The sequence below is a fragment of the Vicia villosa genome, unplaced genomic scaffold (assembly GCF_029867415.1).
Source record: "Vicia villosa cultivar HV-30 ecotype Madison, WI unplaced genomic scaffold, Vvil1.0 ctg.002018F_1_1, whole genome shotgun sequence".
NCBI classification, from domain to species: Eukaryota; Viridiplantae; Streptophyta; class Magnoliopsida; order Fabales; family Fabaceae; genus Vicia; species Vicia villosa.
The window spans coordinates 174,032-181,380 of NW_026705813.1; positions in this window are offsets into that span (position 1 = coordinate 174,032).

The window sequence follows — 7,349 nt, forward strand, 5'->3', positions numbered from 1 at the left end:
CAACAAAAACTATAGAGTGACAAGTAAAATTATTGTATCCACAAAGACCACATTAACCTCATACGAGGACATGATAAGTGTATTTGCGATTATAACTCAGTGGTTGAGTAACATAATCGAGGGGGTGTGCAGAGCATGATTGAATGTTTATGTGTGTAATTGTAAACTATAGAACTGAAAATTAATTTACATATAAAACAAAAAAAATGATTTAGCTTTTCTTTCAAATCATGTATCCCTAGTTGCGAGAATTCTTATGACAATTCCTATAATGAATGTGATTTAATTATGATGTTTTACAAAACATAGAGTTAAGACTTTGAAACCCCTATATGTTTGGATAATTTATTCACAAGGTGGCTCGCTTCATCAAAACAACTCGCAAGATGTAGGGAGTCTCCAACATTTAATACAAAGTTTTGGCACGTAAAATGAGAAGAAAATTTTATAAAACGTGAAACTACAACCGCAAAACTCCCTAGATGGTGGGAGTCTCCATTCGCAAGGCAACACACTTCGTCAAAGTAACCTCCTAGATGTTAAAAGTCTCTGATTACTAAGACAAAGATTTTATGACACGTAAAATTAGAAGAAGATTTACAGAACATGGAATTACACTTTGCAACCCCTCTAGATACTAGGAATCTTGAATCACAAGGACACATGTTTCATCAAAGTAATCAGATGTTAGGAGTCTCCAATTGATAAGACAAAGGTTATATAGAGTGTAAAACTAGAGTTTGACTTCTTGATGAAAGTTGTATCCCTGGAAGTTAGCTTTCTCTTTCATCTAGTTTCACTGTAATCTGAGTCACAAAATACCGCACAGAGGTAAATTAAATTTGTACCAACGTGCCACAATTTTGCGATTAATTTGACGTGGAAGTTTCACATTGCTTAGACTGTGTCTCTATTCCTTGTGAAGTTCCAATTTTGCTTGGAATAAAGTTTTGACCATGTTGTATGGCTGCATGCACGTCGCTTTTAAATGATTGTTTTATTTTTAACAAAATACCCCCTTTTAGTCCCTTAACTATACCCTCTGGTTCACTTTGGTCCCTTAATTTTTTTTGTGTCACTTTAGTCATTTAACTTTTTAATAGATACATATAAGTCCTTTCTGTCTATTTTCCTCAAACATCCGTTAACAATGTCTATGTGGCAACTGAGTAGTTACTGTAATTGATCATTTGAACCAAGACCAATTAAAAGCTAACATGTGGCATCAATTTAACTTAAATAAAAAATAAAATGAAATGAAAATAAGGAATAGAAAGAAAAGGAGGTAGTTTGCATTGTAAAACATATATTAAAAATTTTTCAGCGTTAGAGAAGAATCACTTTTCAAAACGCTAATTTTCAGTTTCTTTGACAAAAGCGTTCAATTATTCAGCTTCTCCAAAGAATCGCTTTTCACAACGCAAATTTTTTCACCATCTCTCAATTTTTTTTACAACCACCTGATTTCATTCAAAGAGAGGTTTTACGTATTCTGCAAAATCACGTTACAACTCAGTTCTACAAAATCACGTTTCAACTCAGAAAATAATTTGGTATATTTACTTCAAAAAATATATGGTAAATAATCACGTTAGAATTCAGGAACACAACATGATTTAGAGCTGCATCCCCTATTCCCGAGAACATATCGGGTAACTAAAAGTGAAGCAGCAGAATACTGTTAGAACAAGATTTGTTCTGATCAATATTCTTTTCAGGAAATATATAAAGAGTATGCACAAATCAGCGTTCAGAAGCTTTGTCTCAGAAGGTTCAGCATGCAACATCAGAACATGGTCTGGCAAGACAACAGAAGATGGTCAAAGCAGAATCAGAACATGGGTCTATGGAAGCATCAGAAGAACTTGAGATCAGAAGCAGAAGCACTGAAGTTCTCATGGTATCACGCTCAGAAGCACTTCAAGGTCAGAAGACAAGAAGATGCTATGCACCCAGCTGTTTGACTCTGATGATATTCAAACATTGTATACACAAACATCAGATCAGAAGAAAATACAGGTGGCAGGCTATGCTGACTGACAAAAGGAACGTTGCAATGCTGTACGGAACACGCAAAGCATTAAATGCTCCCAACGGTCATCTTCTCAAACGCCTATAAATATGAAGTTCTGATGAGAAGCAAGGTTGACGATTGGCTAACAATTAACTTGCTGAAACGCTGATCAAATTCAAAGCTCAGAAACTTCATCTTCATCAAAGCTCACTACATTGCTGTTGTAATATATTAGTAAGATTAAGCTTAAATGTTAAGAGAAATATCACTGTTGTGATTATAGCTTTTCAGAAGCATTTGTAATACTCTTAGAATTGATTACATTAATTTGTAAGTAACTAGAGTGATCAAGTGTTGATCAGGATACTCTAGGAAGTCTTAGCTTGTGTCTAAGCAGTTATAATTAGAGTGATCACGTGGTGGTCAGGATACTCTAAGAAAGTCTTAGCTTGTGTCTAAGCATTTGTTCCTAGAGTGATCAGGTTGTGATCAAGATACTCTAGAAGACTTAGTCGTGGGCTAAGTGGAAAACCATTGTAATCTGTTGCGATTAGTGGATTAAATCCTCAGGTGAGGTAAATCACTCCGTGGGGGTGGACTGGAGTAGTTTAGTTAACAACGAACCAGGATAAAAATAACTGTGCATTTTATTTTTATCGTCCAAGTTTTTAAACTACACTTATTCAAACCCCCCCTTTCTAAGTGTTTTTCTATCCTTCAATTGGCATCAGAGCGCCGGTTCTAGGTGCAAGCACTTAACCGTGTCTAGAAAAGATTCAGGAAGAGAAAAACGCTTCAGTATAAGATTGCTGGTGAAACTCAAACAAATACATCTGCATCTACATCTGGCTCTGCTGAGCAATATAATGGTAACAATGGTTATACTAGACCACCAGTATTTGATGGTGAAAACTTTGAATAATGGAAAGACAAACTGGAAAGTTACTTTCTTGGTCTAGATGGTGAACTATGGGATCTTCTGATGGATGGTTACAAACATCCAGTGAAAGCTAATGGCGTAAGGCTTACCAGGCAAGAAATGGATGATGATCAGAAGAAGCTTTTCAAGAATCATCATAAGTGTAGGACTGTTTTGCTGAATGCTATCTCTCATGCTGAGTATGAGAAGATATCTAACAGGGAAACTGCCTATGATATATATGAGTCATTGAAAATGACCCATGAGGGAAATGCTCAAGTCAAGGAGACTAAAGCTCTTGCTCTAATCCAGAAGTATGAAGCCTTCAAGATGGAGGATGATGAAGATATTGAGAAAATGTTCTCAAGATTTCAAACTCTAACTGCTGGATTGAGAGTTCTGGATAAAAGCTACACCAAGGCTGATCATGTAAAGAAGATTATCAGAAGCTTACCCAGAAGATGGGGTCCAATGGTGACTGCATTCAAGATTGCAAAGAATCTGAATGAAGTTTCTTTGGAAGAGCTTATCAGTGCCTTGAGAAGCCATGAAATAGAGCTGGATGCAAACGAGCCTCAGAAGAAAGGTAAGTCTATTGCATTAAAATCTAATATTAAAAAAATGCACTAACGCTTTTCAGGCTAGAGAAGAAGATCCTGAAGAATCAGAATCTGAAGAAGAAGAAGATGAACTGTCCATGATCTCCAGAAGGGTAAACCAACTCTAGAAGAGCAAGCAAAGGAAGTTCAGAGGCTTCAGAAGTTCAAAGAGATTTGAACGTGGAGAATCTTCTGACAGAAGATCTGACAAGAAGAAGGCTGTCTGCTATGAGTGCAATGAGCCTAGACATTACAAGAACGAGTGTCCAAAACTTCAGAAGGAGAATCCCAAAAAGAAGTTTCATAAGAAGAAAGGTCTTATGGAAACATGGGATGATTCTGAATCAGAATCAGAATCTGAAGGAGAACAAGCCAACTTTGCGCCGATGGCTACAGAAGATGATGGATCAGAATCTACATCAGAATCAGATTCTGAAGAGGTATTTTCTGAACTATCTAGAGAAGAGTTAGTTTCCAGTTTAACAGAACTTCTGGAACTCAAGGCTCATCTTAGTATCAAATATAAAAAGCTGAAGAAGCAGTTTGAATTTGAAACTAAGAAGCTGAAAGTGGAAAACTCTGAACTGAAGGAAAAAGTTTTAAATCTATCCAAAGATAGTGGATCTCCTTCTGAGACAGAAAAATCCATTCCTAGCATGAATCATATTCTGAAAGAATATGACTCGAGCTTCAAAAAGTTCTTATCTAGAAGTATTGGCAGAAGTCATCTTGCTTCTACGATATATGGTGTTTCTGGAAACAGAAGGTTTGGTTTTGGCTATGAGGGTGATACCTCACATAAATTTGAACCTGTTGATGATCTGAAGATCACATGCAAGCCATTGTATGATCAGTTCAAATATGGCCATGCTCATGATATTAGGCTCACTTCACATGCACAGAAGTTTAACACTGTTCACACCAAGAAGCATGTGACACATCCTAATAAATATCATGCTGATAAACCTAAAGAATATCATGTTGTTCCTCCTGTTAAATATTTTGCTAAACCCAAGTTCAATCAGAACTTGAGGAGAACTAACAAGAAAGGACCCAAGAAATTGTGGGTACCTAAGGAGAAGATAATTTCTGTTGCAGATATCCTTGGCGGCAGAGAGGACAAACAGCAAAATGTCATGGTACCTGGACTCTGGGTGCTCGCGACACATGACGGGAAGAAGGTCTACATTCCAAGACCTGGTGCTTAAACCAGGGGGAGAAGTCAAGTTTGGAGGAGATCAGAAGGGCAAAATTATTGGCTCTGGAACTATAAAGTTTGGTAACTCTCCTTCCATAACTAATGTACTTCTTGTAGAAGGATTAACGCATAACTTATTGTCCATAAGTCAATTAAGTGACAATGGTTATGACATAATCTTCAATCAAAAGTCTTGAAAGGCTGTAAGTCAGAAGGATAGCTCAATCCTATTTACAGGAAAGAGAAAGAACAACGTTTATAAGACAGATCTTCAAGATCTTAAGAATCAGAAGGTGACTTGTCTTATGTCTGTTTCTGAAGAGCAATGGGTCTGGCACAGAAGATTAGGACATGCTAGTTTGAGAAATATTTCTCAGATTAACAAACTAAATCTGGTCAGAGGACTCCCAAATCTGAAATACAAATCAGATGCTCTTTGTGAAGCATGTCAGAAGGGCAAGTTTCTCCAGACCTGCATTCAAGTCTAAGAATGTTGTTTCTTCCTCAAGGCCGTTAGAACTCTTGCACATTGATCTGTTTGGCCCTGTCAAAATAGCATCTGTCAGAGGGAAGAAATATGGATTAGTCATCGTTGATGATTATAGCCGCTGGACATGGGTAAAGTTCTTAAAACACAAGGATGAGTCTCATTCAGTGTTCTTTGAATTCTGCACTCAGATCCAATCTGAGAAAGAGTGTAAAATCAAAAAGGTTAGAAGTGATCATGGTGGCGAATTTGAGAATAGATTCTTTGAGGAGTTCTTCAAAGAAAATGGTATTGCCCATGATTTCTCTTGTCCTAGAACTCCACAGCAAAATGGAGTTGTAGAGCGAAAGAATAGGACTCTACAAGAAATGGCCAGAACCATGATCAATGAAACCAATATGGCTAAGCATTTCTAGGCAGAAGCAATAAACACTGCATGTTATATTCAGAATAGAATCTCTATCAGACCTATTCTAAATAAGACTCCTTATGAATTGTGGAAGAACAGAAAGCCCAACATTTCATATTTCCATCCTTTTGGATGTGTATGTTTTATTCTGAATACTAAAGATCATCTTGGTAAGTTTGATTCTAAGGCACAAAAGTGTTTCCTTCTTGGATATTCTGAATGCTCTAAAGGCTACAGAGTATACAATACTGAAACATTGGTTGTAGAAGAATCAATCAATATCAGGTTTGATGATAAGCTTGGTCTTGAAAAACCAAAGCAGTTTGAGAATTTTGCAGATTTTGATATTGATATATCAGAAGCTGTAGAACCAAGAAGCAATGCTGCAGAAGCTGGCAGTCTCAGAAGCAATGGATCAGAAGATCAAGTTGCTGCGTCTTTAGAGAATCTAAGGATTTCTGAAGAGCCAACAGTCAGAAGATCACCTAGACTTGCTTCAGCTCATTCAGAAGATGTGATCCTTGGGAAGAAAGATGATCCCATCAGAACAAGGGCATTCCTTAAGAACGGTGCAGAATGTCAATTAGGTCTTGTTTATTTGATCGAGCCAACTTCTGTTGATCAAGCTCTAGAATATCCTGACTGGATAATTGCCATGCAAGAAGAACTAAATCAGTTTATAAGGAATGACGTATGGGACTTGGTTCCTAGACCAAAAGGATTTAATATCATCGGCACTAAGTGGGTGTTCAGAAACAAGCTAAGCGAGAAGGGAGAAGTGTTAAGAAACAAAGCCAGACTGGTTGTTCAAGGTTATAGTCAGCAAGAAGGGATTGACTACACAGAAACCTTTGCACCAGTGGCCAGGTTAGAATCTATTCGTCTATTAATTTCTTTTGCCACTCAACACAACATCACTCTTTATCAGATGGATGTTAAGAGTGCCTTCTTAAATGGTTATATAGATGAAGAAGTTTATGTCCATCAACCTCCTGGTTTTGAAGACTCTAAGTCTCCAAATCATGTTTTTAAATTAAAGAAATCATTATACGGATTGAAGCAAGCTTCGAGAGCTTGGTATGAACGTTTAAGTTCCTTCCTTCTGGAAAATGGTTTCACTAGAGGAAAAGTGGACACTACTCTTTTTTGTAAAACCTTTAAAAAGGATATTTTAATATGTCAAATATATGTTGATGATATTATCTTTGGAACATCTAATGCTACACTTGGAAAGGAGTTTGCTGAGTCTATGCAGGCTGAATTTGAAATGAGCATGATGGGAGAACTCAAGTATTTTCTTGGAATTCAAATCAACCAAACTTCTGATGGAACTTATGTTCATCAAACGAAGTATGTGAAAGAACTTCTGAAGAAGTTTAATCTTTCTGAAAGCAAAGAAGCCAAAACTCCTATGCATCCAACATGTGTTCTAGGTAAGGATGAGGTAAGTAACAAGGTAGATCAGAAGTTGTACAGAGGTATGATTAGATCTCTTCTATACCTAACTGCTTCTAGACCTGACATTCTCTTCAGTGTTTGTTTGTGTGCTAGATTCGAATCAGATCCGAGAGAATCTCATCTAACTGCGGTTAAGAGAATTCTGAGGTATCTGAAAGGTACTACTAATGTTGGTTTAGTTTACAGAAGATCCAAAGATTACAACTTAGTAGGATTCTGTGATGCTGACTATGCTGGAGATAGAATAGAAAGGAAGAGCACTTCT